Source organism: Polypterus senegalus, chromosome 2 (genome assembly GCF_016835505.1).
Source record: "Polypterus senegalus isolate Bchr_013 chromosome 2, ASM1683550v1, whole genome shotgun sequence".
Lineage (NCBI taxonomy): Eukaryota > Metazoa > Chordata > Cladistia > Polypteriformes > Polypteridae > Polypterus > Polypterus senegalus.
The window spans coordinates 87,808,847-87,828,546 of record NC_053155.1 but is presented as its reverse complement, the minus strand read 5'-3'; the positions used below and the strand labels follow the sequence as shown (position 1 = coordinate 87,828,546).

General features: G+C 35.5%; 1 long non-coding RNA gene across 1 annotated transcript in view; it reads right to left on the bottom strand.

Moving 5' to 3' along the window:
* Nucleotides 1-18,782, bottom strand: part of LOC120523138 — a 53,110-nt gene extending 34,328 nt beyond the window's left edge. The window contains exon 1 of the long non-coding RNA XR_005632558.1: nucleotides 18,539-18,782. This is a non-coding gene — a long non-coding RNA (uncharacterized LOC120523138). The remainder of the gene's footprint in view (nucleotides 1-18,538) is intronic.
* Between the last annotated feature and the right edge of the window lie 918 nt (nucleotides 18,783-19,700).

The following is a 19,700-nucleotide window of genomic DNA, read 5'->3' as shown; positions in this document are numbered from 1 at the left end:
ATTTTCCAACAAATACTTTGAGACCTTTAAATGTACTGAAAGATTCCAGGATTTTTTGCCCGGAACCAGCATATTGATATGATGATTCTCAAGAGGAAACTCTACAGTTGTTATTTGTGCAGGACCTGAAGCAGGCTTTCCATCAGATGTGATGCACCACACAGCTGCTTTCCTACAGCTTCTGAACAAGTTGATGAAAAGTTTGGTTACCAGTAAAGAAAGAGGTGAGCTCCAGCATATGCTCTCAGTGAGAGAAGTGTATTTTTTGTCTCAGTTCCATCTTCCAGACTGTGCACATGGTGAATCATCAAAAGACTGTGCTCAGAAAATTGTGAAATGTGTTTCATTTTCTTACATTAATTACGGCAGAATTGACTACATTAGCATACCATCACACCACTTACGGCAAATACTACTATGTGCATTGCCATTCTGAAATGTCCCTATTCCCAGAAACCATATATAAGGAAGAAAATACTAGCATTCAACATCATGGTTCAAATTCATGCTGTTATCATCAACTACTATTACACAAAATAACAGAAATGAAGCAAACTTTACTGGAGTTTATGACAAAGGGCATTTTTTCCCCCATTCAGAAGATACATTTCTAGCAGCCTTTAGAATAATGAAAGTAAAATTCAATGGCAAACTAATATAGAAATTGTTTGATAAGTGTAAAGTCATAAGACCATCTTGCTATTTCATTTGTATTAATGCCTGGCTTAAAGACAGTATGTGTACCCAAAACATCAGCTAGAAATTTCATAAAGCATTTGTTAAATTTCCCATTTCCAGATTTCAAACTTAGCCAATATAGAGTAGTTAAAGTCAATCTCGAATTAAAATAATCAAGTTAATCCTAAAACCAAATCAGTACATTCTTGAAAGCAGTACTGACCACAGAATGAGCACCCCGTATTGTACCATTCATATAAAAACAGGATGTGTAGATAAGACATCATATTTATACACTAATGAAAAAAAATAAACAGAAATTCATTTTAGTGAACTAGCAACAAGACCTTTGCCTATTACATTTTATTTTTAAAACCACTTACTCCCCCAACTTTAGCATTACAGGGTAACATCCTATACCAGCCACATAAGATGAAATATAATAACCAACCCTGGATTGAACACCTGTCCATTGTAGGGCAAACTCAGTGGGCCAATTTAGATTTCTCAATTGTGATATCACTGGTACTACTAAAATTATTTTTCTCATTTACCCTTGATTTCTATAGTACCGACAAACACAAGGAATGTTAGAATAGTCCTCCTTCTCATGCTATAGAGAGAGACGTACGCTTGTACTCATGGTAGGCTTGAGCAGAAGATAGCTGTTTGCGGACAGGTGTATGCTGGGAATGTTGCTCCCAATATATAGTGCTTTTGTTTCCATTAGTGTGGCAGTGGGTTACGGCTTTATGTGCAGTGTTCATCATGGCATAGTACAGACCTGGATTTCATGCCTTCTTGGTTGCTTCTGTTTTGTGTAGAAGTATGTGGACTGTGTTCCCTCTGATTGAAATGTCAATAAATTCTGTACCTTGTAGCCAGCTCTAAATAGTGTGTAGAATTAGAAGTTTAAAGACCACCTCCTTTATCTGAGTGAATCCTGGGGACCACTTTCATTGTGCCTTCAGGCTTATCTGTAGATTTCATATATGGAGCTTTCTATTTTCCAATATTAGTGTTGTGAAAGCAATGTGCCCCAGGTATGGCAGAACTGTCCCTGCCTCTAACTGAGCACCGCAGTGCTGCTGAGGAATTACTTTTTCAGTGCTACAGTTTTTAACAGGAATGGGCTGGAACTCTATCCAGGTGGTGCATTAGGCCAGACTGAGAATATATGTAAACTTGGATTTTTTTTTTTTTTTTTAAATAACCTTAAACTTATTATTTCTAATGCTTAGGATAATCACTCTAATGTAAGCTCAGATGAGGCAACTATGAACTGATACAGTTTTCTGTAAATCGCATATATGAGGGTACATTAGCAGGAAGAGTGAAGCAATCCTTAAACCACAAGGTAATTTTTGCATCTTTGGATACAAATCCCCATATGACCAATAAACCCGCCTGAAGTCCAAGTTTAATAAATATATGAACAACTACACTATGGCCCTGAACTCAGAGTTTGACTGATTTTTATTTTTGGTTTGAAAATGACTAACTAGCATGACTTAAATCACACAGGACATCAGTCCATCATAGGGCATGCTACTGTACATAATCAATGAAAAACATTATTTAGAATTACAAATTAACCCAATACTTTGCTTGCTTTTGATTTTGAACCATGAGAAGAAACTAGAGTTTCCAAAAGAAAGCCTATAAGAATGTGCACAGAAAATGCATAGCCTACAATAATGCATGAATTAAACTGTCATTAAAGATATTTCACCTGCCCTTATTAAACCAGTGGTTATGTATTGTACAGATTGTTTTTGTATTCTATCCAAAATATGACTGATGTGTCAATAATTTCATTTTATAATTTTACCTTGCTTAACACAAAACGGCTGCTATCATAATAACTTTCTCCACTATGATTCACTGCTTTATTATAGCCTAAAGTTACAAAAGACATCAGGATTTAAAAATTAATAATTTCACTAGTTGACTGCTTCCCTTTGTTTTCTGTCAGGTACAGAAAATGTATTAAAAACAGAGAAGAGTGGAAACATTTCACAAAGCAAAAAGGCATTCAATATTGTCATTTTTATCCTATTATGGAATTGGTTCAAAGACAGCCTCATGGGGCCAAACGTTATTATCAAACAAGAATACATTTTTGGGGGCAACGCTTTAAAAATTGTATAGTGAACAGTGGTGAAATTCTGTGCTGCAAAGGCTATACCCACAGTATTTCATCCTAAAACACTTGTCCATGCATTTTAATCAGCTGCCAGGGTTTCAAAGAGAGATCAAAAAATAACTGAATAAAAGGCTTGATTCTGAGAGAAAATAATATGCTGAAATCGCTGTTATGTGTTCAGTAGCACAAGGTAACTGAAGCTTAATAATTCATTTGCACATTGTAAAGAGCTCTGCAACAGTGGAAACAGACAATAACTCACACAAGCATAGACCATCGAAACTACTTGGCTCTAGAAATTTGAAAAGTGTCTGTCTGTCATGATACCTTTCTGTCATTTTAAATATATCATCACTATATGACATAAAGACAACAAAGAGAGTTTAGGGAAGTATTGTAGTGTATGGATATACAACTTTTTTTTAAAAAGCAGCTATTTTGTCATGTATAATTGCATTTCCAATTAGACAGTAATTTTAAATTTCTTTAGGTATTCGCTTAGAAATGCAGTCTAAACGTGGATGCTGTGAAGGTTCATTGGTGCATGTACTGGTGTTGTTAGGTAGATCTGTGGATTCGAGGGCTTTGAGTATTGAAATCTACATTTCCTGTGGCTTTACATTATCACCTTTCTTAACGGCAGTCGTTTTGATGGAGTATGACAGACAATTTACTTCAAATGCTTACTTTGCAGTTCATATTTTCATGAATATAGATGCCAATTCTTTCAAGCTTACATTGACTCCTACACTGTCACTATAGCTGAATAACAGAAGGCACACACCGCACTTGTAACAACATCTTGTTTACATTTAGCATTCTCCCACTGATGCCATTGAATGCCAAAGTACAACCTGAAGTTGCAGAAAGGTTTTGCATCAGGTTATACTTATTTTTAAAAAGTGCAATGTGCTCTCTGTACACACATTTTTATGTCAAATAAGGGTTTTTTAGGAGACTTTGACAGTAGATGGTTCATCAAAAAGGAACTTTGCTGTCTGTAAGATCAAGTAAATGAGCGCACCACTGATCTTTGTAGTTCAAAATCACCATGCCTACTTTGAGCACTACCTTCATGAAGTATGGATTGGTTTAAAAATGCGACAATCAGTGAGCAATCTAATTGTTCTCACACAATTTTAAGCAAAGAAAAAAAAAAAAAAAAAATCACAGATGGTTGTCGCAACACATCTGACTTCAGTGACACTAGTTCAAAGATAGCATGATGTGTGCATAGATTAGTCTTTTTAACATATATTGCAATGCATTTGATTGAGAGAGTTAGAGATGGTAAAGAGATTAATGGCTTTTTAACACAATCCCATAAATTGCCACGTAAAATAAATGAAACTCACTTTACAGTTAAAGAGAGAAGTACCAGGCTTACTTCACTCTGCAAGTCCACCCAAGGATAGATGAGAAGGGAACAAATCACAATGGAAACAGAACATTTTTGCATTTCTGCTTTATAACATTTTTTTCTAGCCTGCAACCAACCACAGCGAGTCTAAAACTGAAACCTGCTGGTTTTTCCACATTACCACCATTTTTTTCAGTTTGCTAGTTATCTGCACCAAATATCCAAGCCTTGCATTTGTTATTTTTAAAATCTACATGATACTGGAGGAAAAAGTAACCTTACCCTGCTTCTTTGGCAAGGCACATAACACTAAAACTTCAGCTGCACCTGCAAATCTGAGCTGTACAGTCATGGCCAAAAGTTTTGAGAATGACATAAATATAAATTTTCACAAAGTTTGTTGCATCCGCTTTTATGACGACAATACGCATATACTCCAGAACGTTATAAAGAGTGATAAGATGAATTGCAATTAATTGCAATGTTCCTCTTTGCCATGAAAATGAACTTAATCCCCCCCAAAAAAAAAACATTTCCACAGCATTTCAGGCCTGCTACAAATGGACCTTCTGACATCATTTCAGTGGTCCTCTTGTTAACAGAGGACTGTCTCCTAAAGATGATTCAGTTACGGGATCGGGTACCACCAGTGCAGAGCTTGCTCAGTAATGACAGTAGGCAGGTGTGAGTGCATCTCCATGCACAATAAGGAGAATACTTTTAAAGGATGGCCTGGTGTCATAAAGGGCAGCAAAGAAGCCACTTCTCTCAAAGAAAAACATCAAGGACAGACTGATATTCTGCAAAAGGTACAGGGATTTGACTGCTGAGGACTTGGGTAAAGTCATTTTCTCTAATGAATCCCCTTTCCCATTGTTTGGGGCATCCGGAAAAAAGATTGTCCGGAGAAGAAAAGGTGAGTGCTACCATCAGTCCTGTGTCATGCCAACAGTAAAGCATCCAGAGACCATTTATGTGTGGGGTTGCTTCTCAGTTAAGGGATTGTGCTCACTCACAATTTTGCCTAAGAACACAGTCATGAATAAAGAATGGTACCAAAACATCCTCTGAGAGAAACTTCTGCCAACCATCCAAAAAAAGTTTGGTGACGTACAATGCCTTTTCCAGCATGATGGAGCACCATGCCATAAGGCAAAAATGATAACTAAGTGGCTCGGGGAACAAAATATAAAAATTTTGGGTCCATGGCCAGGAAACTCCCCAGACCTTCATCCCACTGAGAACTTGTGGTCAATCCTCAAGAGGAGGGTGGACAAACAAAAACCCACAAATTCTGACAAACTCCAAGCATTGATTAAGCAAGAATTGGCTGCCATCAGTCAGGATTTGGCCGAGAAGTTGACCGACAGCGTGCCAGGGTGAACTGCAGAGGTGTTGGAAAAGAAGGGCCAACACTGCAAATATTGACTCTTTGCATACACTTAATGTAATTGTCAATAAAAACCTTTGAAACTTATGAAATGCTTGTAATTTACACTTTGTATACCACAGAAATATCTGACAAAGAGTTTTAAAAACAATGAAGCCACAAACTTTTTGAAAACCAATACTTGTGTCATTCTCAAAACTTTTGGCCACGACTTTAGCCAGAATTACCAACCATTATCATCCAAAACTACTTAAGCAAAGTTGGAGTTTCCCTATGGAACTGCCTGTTTAATACACAGTATCTCCATCTAATACAATATCAATCACAGTCAAATGACAGAAGCTGGTATTTGCAGGCTCAGAGATGGGAACAGTCTTGTACTGTTTATTGCTTTGGTCAGTGACATAAGTGACCACAACTCAGGTTTTGCCAACTTTGATGGACAAAACTCTACATTAATTAGTACCCAGATAATTGGAAATATATTCAGTCAAGAAACCAATGGCAAACTATTCACTCCTTCCTTTGCAACCCAGTATCAGCATTATCTCTCATATACCTCTACAACAACAAAGCCTTGGGTTTAACTTCAACTCTATAGCATTTACCCCATTGCCTAGGGTGTACTCTACAACAAAAGGCTGCAGTATCTGTTCTGCTACAAAGGGACAATTTGAATGGGTATAAACAAAATCTAATTCAAAGGGGAAGAACTGGACATTCTAATTACAACAAATTTTTTGCTTTCTCTCACGGTAATTGTGTCTCTTATTACTCCAGAACACGCTATGCAATACTGTAGCATTTTACAGATCTAGTTTTGCACATCACTTCCATAAGAAGCCCATTTGTATTTTTGAAAAGTTAAGCTTTTTCTCATCATTGCTAAAATGGACAGCTTTCTGCTTCTTACACGCTACAGTTTAAGACACATTTTCTACCCTGTTACTCATGGATTTACCATTTTGAATCTTAACAATTCTCATTTTTAAAGACCTTTAAAGCACCTCTTCAATGTCGGCAATACTCATTTTTAGTAACCTTGTCCTATGTACATTTTAGGTGGCTGCTGACAATGCATAATGAAAAGAAGATATATTCCAGTCAACTATATTACATTTTTGCTTCAGCTGTGAAGATGAAAATCTATTCAGTTTAGTCCTGTGTGTCACTTGAACTATTTACTATAGTGCTGCTGGGAGAAAGAAGATGAGGCGGTGGATTTAAAAAGAAAGAATTAAGAAACTGGGACAATTGTGATCATTGTACATGTTTGTTACTAGCTTTTACGGTTGAAGTAAACCTGTTCATTTGGATAACATCACTACTCTAAAGGATTTCAGTTTTTATTGTATTTGTGCTTTGTGTCCTGTTCCATGCTTGTGTGTGTTGTTTTGTTGTCATCGTCAACTGCCTTCCATGAATACTGTACAGAGACCTAACTGTACATAATTATTTTTAAAATTAATATTCAAGCCTAATTTGACAGATATTTGATTTGACTAATTTGATAGTCTTAACTAGTTCCGGAGACCACAATACCAAAACAACCAAATTCAGAGTTAGGCTTGGGTGCTGCATCGATTTCAGTCTCAATAAAAGGACAGTGTGATGCATAAGCAAAAGAGACGGTAAAGAACAGCAACAGAGTAATCTTGCTGAAGAAAAGAGTTGTCTGGTTATCTATTCTCAGTACACATATCTTATGCCAAGCTAGAGGACTATTATGTGAAGCCTCAAAATTGCAATAGCAAAAAGCATCTAGTCAAAGAAACAGAAAAGTGTGCTCATCATTATTCTTCCAGGCATGCCAGTGAAAAGTTTTCTGTGGCCAGAAGACTAATGTCTTCAGAACAAAGCACTGCATCCATCCTGGGAAATGACAGAAACATGAAACATCTGAGTATCACTGTTTAAATACTTTTAAACAACAGGGGACCATTCACCCCATCAAGGTTGGTTGGATAGCTAATATCCAAGTTGTCCCAATACTGCCTCCAATATCTCTTAAATTATACCGTAGTGTATCTAATGCAACCTCCTGCAAAAATTAATTATTAAAATGGCTCAGCTTGGTTTGTTTAAAAGCAGCTCTGGAATGAAAATGTTTTTCGTTCTTTCATATTAAGGGATAAAGTACTCCACTGAAGCCCAAAAAAAAAAAAAAATCATTAATTAACTAGACATGAACATTTCTTGTTATACTAACAGCTTATCTGCTTTTCTAATACATTTTTAAATGCTTGGTTTCATTTCGTTCACTTACTAAAACTGGCACAAAATGCATACTCTATCAAGGATAATAACTTCTGCAATTAAACATTTATGGATTATATATGCTTTAACATAAAGAGGTCAAAATGCTGTGGGTGAATTTGAAAATGATAAACTGAACAAGACTTTTTTCTGCAAGGATGTGAATTTGCAATTTAAGTTACAACTCTTCATCTACACCTGAAAGTACTTACAATGCTCATTTTGACACTAAAAAACTTTCATTATGCCCAGTATCAAAAATTACATTAGCATAAAAACTAGTCATTCCAAAGTGCCACAGGTGGCTGTAGATATTCTTTTAACTAATTCCTTAATTTGAGGTCAAGTCCAGAACGTTTTAATAAACTGAGTAACATGCAGCAGCTCTCACTCAGCATTCACAGAAATATTTCCTTGTGTTTTTTTTTTTTTTTTATATAAAATTCTGAAAAAAAGCTCTTAATTCTGCCTCTTTTCACACAGGGAAAGTTAGATTTTAAATACAGTATAATGCTTTATTTTAGTTTACAGCCACTGAAATTGAGTTCTTCTACCTTAATTAACCAGAATACTTCTGCTTCTTTCTCACTGTATCTCACTTTTTCACACACCTTTTCTATCTGGCCTACTTGCATTTTGTTCTATGAATCACTTGATATAACACACAACAACGAAATAAAATAAGCAAAATCACAACTTCAGTCATCAGTTCACAAACTATTTAAAAGAAACTCAAAGAATAAACTTGATAGTCAAACTCCAAGGGCAACTGGACCCTTTAACACTCAAGGGAATCACTCAAGGGATTGTTCTATAGACTCTCAGCTTTAAACAATTATAGTGTTGCCTTTAATGTACAGCAGGCTTCGATGATAAAAAGCATATGCTGTACAATTTAAGGAACAACTTAAGTATTAGAAGTCCGAGCCAGGTTGGTAAGTTTGGGGCAAGGACTGGTTTTAAGAGCTTGGAAGAGGAAGTTCTGAATACGGTGCTGCTGATGTGTTGAGGCTAATTTCTTTTATGAATTTCCCAATCTGTTTAACTATTTTAATGTCAGTTAAATAAAGCTACTATCAGACTAATATGCATTGCAGCTCAGCGAGATTACTACAGTATATATGTAGTAAATATGGTTCTATTTAAACAAACTCTTTTGAACTCTGAATTGGAAATCGTTGTGTTAGATCTTGGTTTCTAAAGGACTACAGAGGCTTCAGGAAAATTCAAATGTAATAATAAAGAGTCAATTACTATTGGTAACGGAACTTTTTGGCCACATAATGTAATCACAAGTTCAATATCAGAATCATTAATTACTTCTTTTACTGTCAAACTGAAGAATTTAGATTGACAGGTGAAAATTAAGTCAATGAAATACAAATAACAGAACCTAATCAGCTAACCCGTTTCCATTTGTACTGGTGTGTTTTCGTAAAGAAATCCTGTTACATTAAAATATCTGGAATGAAATTAATAGAGAAAATACTAAGGCTCAAAATATAATCTGCATTGATTCATTAAATATTATGGATTTACTCAGAAAAAGGACCTTGGGTTGTCAGAGACAGCACCATTAAGGATGGTTTTAACCATTTTAGGTGCAGTAATATTAAAAAAAGATGACTGTCTTCTTATGTAACATGGAATACAGTTACTTTACTCATATACTTCAATAATAAAAGGACTACTGAAATATTTACTTAGAGTTCATTGTAATTCCACCTTGCAATTTATTCAGAACTAATTCATACCATAAACTTGAAAAAATGTCTATTGCATACAGTTAAAGTGCTTCCAATTAACAACTTCTACTGTATAACACCATTAATGACTCCAGTTTACTTTTTAAGAACTTATAAATGCCTACACAGCACAAGAATAAGATACAAGCCTCTTACAATTCAGAGGATAAATTAAACTGCTAGGAAGTAGAGATTATAAAAAATATGGTGTCATCAGGGGTGGGGATCGATTTGTCCTTAACTCGATTTTTCTTTTTGTAAAAACTTGATTGATTTGTATGGATTGCAATAAAATTAATGCAGATACAAGTATAAGAGATGTGACACTGCATTTATACCAATAGTAAAGACACACTGCTTTGGTTTAGTATCGTCTTACATGAGCAGCTGAACCAGGTGGTCAAAATGTATAAATGTTATCTGTCTAGAATAAACTTGTGCTTATCATTGTTGTTAATAACCCCTTTCCTCACAGTTTTTTCCTACTTTGTATCCTGCTATGGCATTTAATGTCATTTATAGCTTGACTCCTACTTGAGTTTGAAAAGGAGCATCAAGTAGATGAAAGACAACTACAATGATGGTGACTGATAATCATTAACCTCATCACAATCTTGAATAGCAGTCTATCCTAAACTGCATTGTACTAAACAAGATCACCAAGACTTTAACACAACATTTCCAAAATGCCAACTGCCCTCAAAAAGTTCTTCTTGTCAATTGGAATTTTCGTTTTGATCTCCTCTTTGCCAGTTAAGTTTATGCTTATTTACTTTATCTTACTTTCCAGCAGTCCAGCATCTGGGCCATTAATTTGTAATAAATTATATTTAAATATACTGTACTTGTATACTAAAGATACAGTATTTTATCTTCTTGTATTACTACCTTTTTTTTTTTTTTACAAATGTTCACGCAAGCCAAGACTTGGAAGATGACAGGTATACAAGGATACATTTCTAGACTCTATTATAGTTTACTTTGCCCACAGAAAAAAAAAAAAATCTCCACATCTAGTTCTTTCATACCCATGCAGTGTCTCAGTTGCAATGACGGTGAGGATAAATGTATAAGTAATATGAAACACAAACATTAGAAAACTCAAACTAATAGGAAAAGGGTGATGTCATACTTTAGAGAAAGCGTCACTCAGGATCTAAATGGTAACAAGGAACCCAATAAGAGCTGCTGAAATTTTGGAGTTTTTTGTAGATTATGATCATTAAGAATAACACTGTATAAGCAACTTATTTACCAACCAATGAGCAAACAAACAGAGATTCATAAGATCACCATGAAATACAAGGTTTCAAGAAAACATGAAATTTCCCTTCTCACTTGTATCTAGTAACAGACAGAAAGAAATAAAACAGAGACAAGACAGGTTAAGGTAAGGTAGTTTGATAGTGCATATTTACACAAAATGGTTACAAAAATATAGATCAAACCTCTACTATTTTCTCCAATATTTCTTATTTAAAAGACATATGGCACTAGGAAGGAATTAATTTCTTCAGTTATTTGTATGGGTTTTCAAAACAACTATCCTTTCTGATTAACCTTAAGTTGAGCTCTGCATGTAATGGATATATGTCATCAGTTAAGAAAATTTCCAGTTTATTTAGCATTGTCCTCAGGCACACACACACTTGCCAAATCACCTAAATCAGCCCCAATAAATTTAGCTACGTGCTTAGTAATCTGGTGGAGCTTTTTTAAATTTTGGTTTATCAGACTACTAAAACCAGGCAATGAAACTTAAAGTGAAAGACTGTATCATACCATGATAAAAGGACAACATGCCTACTTTAAAATGTTTGAGGGTACAAAAGAGAAATAAGTGCTGATGGGATTTAGGGAATTTTTTTTTTGTATTTGTATTCCATTTAAGACTGTTATATAGGTTAGTTCCTATATCTTTATAATCAGTCACTAAATATAATTTCACTAAGTAATTGTTTATTAAGAAAATAAATTAACAGGGAGATTTGTAGGCCAATGCTTGAAAAATTACAATAAAAATTGTGATAAACACACTGCTTATATTGGTCCCAATTCTAAAACAATTCTGAAAATACAAATAGCAAAGAAAACTAGCCCTCCAAAGGAATCTGAAAGGTATAGTCTACGAAATGTATAGCTTCTCTCATATCATTTAACCAGAGCAATTCATTTTGAAGTAATATTAAAATGAAAGTTAAATTTCTTTTAATGATAATGGGTAGATTTTTGAATAACATTCTTTTAACTACTAATTTGCTGAACAACTTCAATCTCTCACATCATCTCACCTCCCAAAATGAACTTGGAACTCAAGGATGGCTTTGCTGCTCCAATCTCACTGCAAAGGATGAGTAAAGGTACTTGAGGGGAGAGTGGTGCAAAGTTAAACCTGACAACTGTTTAAATTTCAGACATCAGTGTTTTCATTTAGAATGGGTTTGGCTCTTTAGAAAAAAAAACAAAAAAATAAATCAGAGAAGTAGGAATATTTATGTTGTACCACAAAGCATTGATTCTTTGATTTTTACAGATAGAAAAAAATATTTTAATTCCAGGTACTCTATGTTATGAAATGAATATTTTCATTTATTTCTTGATGAGACTACAAAACAACAAGCCTTCCAGACAGTGGTAGGACATGGACATTACTGCATATACAAGAACAAGCAGTCTTGTATATGAGTCTTTGTAAATAGTTAAGCAAACAAAACTTTGGCAAAAGGTTTTGGGAATATCTACAAATTTATTGGAATTACCTCTAGAACACAGTTTTTTTAATGTATGTTTTGTGTTTACTCAGTTGAATTGCACAAGCACAACATACATTTGTGTGTAACAATTTTACTTTGTAATTCTGAACTGTATAATAATGGTCAAACTGGCTAGTCCTAGATAGCCTTCACTTAGTTCACAAAGTCATCTAACAGCTAAAAGCATCTCTAGTATAATAAATGCTATAAATACTTGTAGATCTACGAATGAGTACGAGGAAACGTTTTTACAAAACAATACGAAAAAATGGGATGAAAGATTTAAATATAATACAAAATATTTTGCTACATCTTCCACAAATGTGATGGAGACAAAATGAGTGACTTGTTTGTGTTACTTTGACAATTACAAAATGTTAACATGCAAAATAACCTGGCTAACATTCATCTTAACCATGACTCTGAATTAAAATTTCCCAAGTACACAAGGATGAGGATTATGCACAGAGATTAAGCATAGTATAATACAAAGCATATTTTCAAATAAAAATACAATATCAATTAGAAAAAACTCACACATAGCAACACAGTAGAAGTAACCCTAGAATGTGCACATTTTGAGTGTTTCAGTGAGAGATTTCTATCAATTTCACATGCAACATTTCATTAATTCATTGTTTTGAGCATAATAGTTTGTTAACAACACACTAAAGTCCTGCTGTGTATCCTCAGAAGCACATGAAACACAGACTGAGGTACACTGCATTCAATTCTGTCCTGCATAAAAATTGTTAAAACAGACATGGAAGCACAGAAAATATTTAAAACTCTTAACCACACGGATGTAATGTTTTAAAATAAATGGGCTTTTGTGGAAAACAAAGCATTTCCTGCCAATAAAGCAACACCCAAGTATTATTTTTTAACTCTCAGGAAAAGAGTCCATGAAAAAACTACTACAAATGTGCTCAAACAATTGAAACTATATACAACAGCATATGCATTCCTATTCAACTTAAGTACAAGCTCTAGCATTTTTGTCTGTCTATGAAAGAGGTAGCTTATTTGTTTCCCTTGATACAGATCCAGTTTATTATACTTCTTTTATACAGGATTAAATTCTGGTAACTAAGCAATTACTGTCTGGTTGAGAGTTTTACCAGTAACAAGGGGTACTCAGTTGAAATAATCACTTAGAGGCCTAATTAACTGTTAGGCCAAGAATAATTTATGAAACCTGAGAAGGTTTTTTCGAAATCTGTTAATGTTAAAAAAAGTTTGTTTCAGCAAGACCTAGAGACTAACACATTGCAGTGAAAAATCACAAGCTTACAGTTTCAGGTCCACTGCAAATCACTTACTTGCTCATGATATTGTATTTCAGTAAATGTCATTGGATTGTACTTGTTAAGCTCTTTGAGAAGAAAGGAAGTAAAAAGCAATAAAAAAGCAGTATACTAGCAATAGTTGGTCCTAAAAACTCACCATATCAAATACAGTATGCATCTTCTGGGAGGACATAAAGGCTGCTTTTCAAACTAATAAATATATCTGTGAAGTACAGATCAGCATAGTGGTTTTTAAAAGTGACAGATAATGGCTCTAAAACACCAGTCCTTTCCATTGTGTAGACAGACAAACATGAATCTAATTGCCAACTCAATGACCAATCACACTTGAGTCTCATTACTGTATGTGGGACTCCGGAAGTTATGCTAATTTACTAACAATAACTATACTGATGACTAAGCTAACTTACTGTTTGGTATAATTTTACACTTTGTAAATATAAAGTGAAAAGTGCAGAAAGAGAAAACAAAATGTTTCACTCTATTTTAAAATCCATAACGACTGATTTAATGTGTTTTATTCTTCCAAAGCTAAATGAAGCAGAAAGGTTAAGAAAAAAAAGTCTGATTTTATGAAAAATGAACATTCTTGATTCTGTTATAAAAATTGCTTTGATTTGTAGGCAATAAATTATAAATGTGAAAAAACAGCTTATCGATATGAGCAAGATTAAAAGCAGTTATTACTTAAAGATGGTTTCTACATATACAAATAAAAACTAAGCAAGCTGGAAAAAAAGCTCATAGGCTGTTCAAGATGAACATTTAAAGAAAGCACTAAATATGATGGGTTTTCTTTACATATTGAATACTCATCATTCATTTGTGCATATTTTAGCTTACCTACTTAGAAGTAGGGAAGCAAATATCTGTAAAGCAATAATGTAGCCCACTCAGCCTTAAAATACATCATTGCTGTAAAGGTACTTTAAAGCCCCTGAGTCTTTGTAGGCAGGCTTTCACAAAGGCTCTGCTGTAGGGGCTCAATTATGACAAGCCTGACTGTCAATTAGTGGCTTTACAGCAGAAATGAGTTGCCTTGAAAGGAATAGATGTTGAAGGGAGGCAGGGGGTGTGCATATCACAATGAGGTCCTGGCAACACCTACGGTAAACTGGGTCAGCAGTTTTTATCTGCATTGTGAAGAAAAGGTGGGCATTATATTCAAAATGAAGGGCTTGAGGAAAAGGTTTTTTTTTTTTAATTTTAAGTATTTGTTTTCCACCTATATACCTTACTTTAAAAGCAGCAATCGTAATATCAAAGCTCAAATATTATATTCACTAATAAGATCATTTCTAAAAAAAATAATGAAAACTGTTCAGATTTTTAAATCTGGCTGTAGCTGAGACTGTTGCAGGTATGTAAGGCCAAATACAGATCTACATTATCTTGCTTTTATATTTCACACACGCACATACTGTACATACACAATAAGCAAATTTATATCATATACACAGCTACACTCTAATACATTATAATGAGGCTTTTTTGCTTTAATAATTAAAAACAAAAAAAAATCTTAAAACCAGGCAAAGAGTAGCTCAACAAATTGCTTCACTGTGAGATACTTTGCTTGGTTGCAGCAAATTGTTTGTTTCCAGCCTTTATATTCCCATTCGCCCTCTTTGATCCAATTACATACTCAAGTAGATAGAATATACCCACTGTTGAGTAAAACAACTGATTAAAGGTGGGCTGCCTTTAAAATACACAGAAGGAGAATGGAAAATAGATTAATTATCTGAATTGCTAGATGCAATTATGTAAACAAAAATTTCAGGTGACAATAAAGACAACTCCTTCACGGGGGAAATACCAGCTTTAATGTGTTATTTTAATGGTAATTTAATCATTCCTTTTTAATACACATTGTTCAATCCTTCTATCTTCTCAACTAACTTTAAAGTAAAGGATCTGTAAGAGAAGCATGAACTTTGGGCATAATGCAAAGATCTGCCCTCTTTAAAGGAAAGGTGGTCCATTGCAGAGCACACTAACATGTCCCCAGCCAATTTTAAACTGTAAATCTGTTTAGTAGTACTTCTTTGGAAAGTGGTAGGAAAGATGTGTCCACAAGTACTTTAAAGCTGCAATGCCATGAAGCCACCAAGCCAGGCACAAGTAATAACATAGTACATTAAACAAAGCAAAGGGATTTAAGATGCAATATTGAGGCTTTTGAGAGTAAGCCAAGCTACTCACCTGTAATGAAGACGCTACGCCTGTCTAATGGTAGTCTAAGGAAATTTCACTTAAGTAATGCAGAGTCAAGCTAACACTTGCCAAATATTTTAAATGATGTGCTGCAGACTTGGTTTGGAAATTTCATATTAACAACAAATACAGAATAAATTAAACTATGAAATTGACCAACATAATAACCCAACAGTAAGAACTATTTAACAAGCTAATAGCATAGGAAGCAGAAAGCATCCACTCAGACAGGTCTCATCTACAACATTCAGATAGCCACCTGCTGCTCTCAGTTTGTAGTTTCAAATTGCTGTACACAACAAAATGCATTTATATGAAATAGTTACTTTTTTGACCATAGCAACTTTATTCCAACTACTGTTGGCCTTCGTAATAAAGCTTATTTTACCTGACCACTACTTGGTTAAGATGTATTCCCTATAGGCATGATTCTTAGAGATAACATTTATTTTGGATTAATTTTGCTTAGAATAGTTTGCATATTTCACTCCTTGTCCTTTAGTGTCAATATCTGATGTACTCCTGGATGGGGTTAAACTACACAACATAAACTGTATGTAATATCCTATTTCCACACTACTAGCACATAGAGTTATCTTGCTTTAACAGAAAAACCCAAAGTCACCTACCATAACACAATGGGTAGCAAACGGTCTATATTATCTCAAATTAGGAAAAAAAACAAATTCTTTCTTTGAGGATATGTCCAAACCTTTTTTAAAAAATGGCAAAATTCATTAATAATAATTTTAGAATAAGCATGCCAAGACCATGCTGACACTCCTATGCTATTAATTGTTGTATTTAAATAGTTAGATGGGGTGTCTCTGTTCACATCTGTCTTCTTTTCCTTCTTCTCTCGGGCAGGGGTTAAACCTTGTTTTGTTTTTGCATTTATTGATTGATTATGAAGTAAATGGCTGTAAATGTTGTTATTGTTTGTTTGAGTAGTACAGTATTATAATATTCTGCTTTTCAAAAACAAACAAAAAAACAGACTAGCCTGATATTTCACAATACAGATCAGATAGTTCCATGATCACTGCTAAATGTTATTTATAATGTAACATGTGTTTGAGTATAATGTGCTTTTTTGATCCATCTAAAAAAACCTGTTGAAAATATATTTCAACAATATGAACCTGAATTGTTTAAAAATTGAGCTACATTTTTATTAAAGTATTCACTGAATGCATACCTTTTCTGATACCCCAGTGATGAACAGTGTAAAGTATTCTTAAAAATGGAGTGAAATGCTACAAACTCAACAGAACAGACCACAACCAAAGGGATGACTTGAATACCTTTTGACAATAAATAAATTTACCAACTACAGCCGTGACAAAGCTGAAACGGTCAATAGCTAAATGACTACAATACCAACACACTGCAAGGAAGCTATGCTGAAATGTTAATTTAGATAGATAGATAGATAGATAGATAGATAGATAGATAGATAGATAGATAGATACTTTATTAATCCTAAGGGGAGATTCACATAATCCAGCAGCAGTATACTAATACAAAAACAATATTAAATTAAATAGTAATAAAAATGCATGTAAAAGCGGACAATAACTTTGAGTAATGTTAGAATTTACTCCCCCGGGTGGAATTGAAGAGTCACATAGTGTGGGGGAGGAACGATCTCCTCAGTCTGTCAGTGGAGCAGGACAGTCACAAAAGTCTGTCACTGAAGCTACTCCTCTGCCTGGAAAGGACACTGTTCAGTGGATGCAATGGATTCTCCATGATTGACAGGAGTTTGCTTAATGCCCGTCGCTCTGCCACAGATGTTAAACTGTCCAACTTTACTCCTACAATAGAGACTAAAAAACTTTAAAAAGGCTCTAACATAAATACTTTCGAGCAAAGGAATCCAGCAAGAATAAAATGTTTGTGACTGATCTCAAATAACAAAATGTTCTTGGTCACGGCAATGGAAGACATTACATCTGCTGATGTGTAAACAAGTAAAAGCAACTGCTACAAAGACAGAAAACAGGCTGAAACAGCTGACTATAAATGACACCGGAACTTGGCAATCGTGGAGTCGCAACTGTCAATGAGAGGTGGCTTCATTTTATGACAGAAAGCACATGGTTAAAATGTGTTAAAATGGGGAGAAAGAATGGATTGCTCCATCGTTCTCTACAAAGAATGCAACTAGAGATGACTCGGACATCAAAAATAAGCAGAGCGCTGGAGTAGGATCTCCAAGTGAAATGTTTGTAGGGAAATGTCCACAGTCGGGAGGAGACGAGAACCTATTTTTAAATGGCAGGTACGGACTACCACTTGTGGGATCGTGCAGTGCGCATCAAAAACAGATGGGAGGGGGGAAAAAACTTTTCCTATAGAGAACTAGAGAAAGCCAGGAGGAGCGCGAGTCCTGTGCACATGGAGTCCGATCTCACCGGTCGCTTTCAAGGAGTAGCTCGCTTCTTTTTTGCTTCGTCCATATCACCACTTTATCTTACCGACACAAATCACGACGTAGTAGCACAATGCTCAAATGCGACATTTTCGTTTGAAAACTGTTCCTCGATACGTTGGCGTAAGAAAGAAGCGGGCCCCTGAGAGCTGGGTCAAGTTGCCAGATGTCTTAAAAAAAAGTTACTGACTGCTCGTGTCACCTCCGCGCCCCCGTGAACCGCCCCCTATTTGCAGAGTAGTCACTTACCCGCTAACTCTTCTCCGTTGCCTTTTCTCTTTTATGCTCTATGCCCGTCTTGCCACTCTCCTACTTTCCAGCAACTCCCCAGCTGAAAACGCTGCTACCGATCCACCGCTTGAAGCCTGCGGTGTGCAGTCAATGCGCTGCTGGATTACGTGGCAGCCTGTCTGTCTCACTGCGCGCGCCCCCGAACGAGAGAAGCTGAGCGCACCATAGCGCGCCCCCTGCAGGGCAGGAGCGCTAGTAAAAAAAGAAAAACGCTTTTTCTATCACCTGCCCGGCGTCTACTCCACAAGACGGTTAAAACCTTCTCTGCTTCACCAACAAGAACGCCCAGAAGTAGCCTGGATACCGTAATGTGCCGACAAAGATTATTAAAATAAAAATAACATTAACAGCACATTTAATAATACAAAAAGGAGCTATTTCGGGGAAATATAGCGTCTACAAGCAGTCCAGATAGCTGGCTCGTCCCCGATAATCATTCAAAGACACGAAGACTTTTCAAGTCTGGGCAACTTATGCTGGGACGATTTTTCTTAATGTAGGCATTTGTAAATTACTTACGAAAAACAAAACCACGTATTTTTACAAATTTTGATTTTTGCCTTTGTCATCCCCAAAGAGATTAATTATCGACTCCCGCATGGAGTGGCCCTGTTATGGATGGGTGCGAGTTGAACTTAAATAGTTGCCCAAACGAAGCTTAGCTTGCTGCACAACTTAATTACATTTCATTGGTACCCAAATCTGACTGTGGGCTAGTTTTGGTGAAGTAATTTACATTAAGTCAATTCATTCATCCATCCATTTTAAGTATTCGCTTGTTCTATGCCAGAGACGCAGTAGCAGATCCCTTCGTTAGCAAACTGGACAGGGCAGCTGACCCCCCTCTGGATACTTTCACAATGCACCGACACTGACAGCGCCAAATTGGAGAAATTAATTAACCTAACACGAACGTTTGCAAAGAATTTTTAATAGCTGTATGTGCAACAGGTTCTGACATTTTTGGCCCACTAGATAATAGTTAAATTCAACTTGCCTAACCCAATTAAAGTTCTTGGTGGGGGTAGAGCCTTTTCCTGCAGGACTAGGTTCAGAGCAAGAAACAGTCCTGGGCAGTGTTCTAGTCCATGGAAGGGCCCACTTACACTAGCACTGAGCC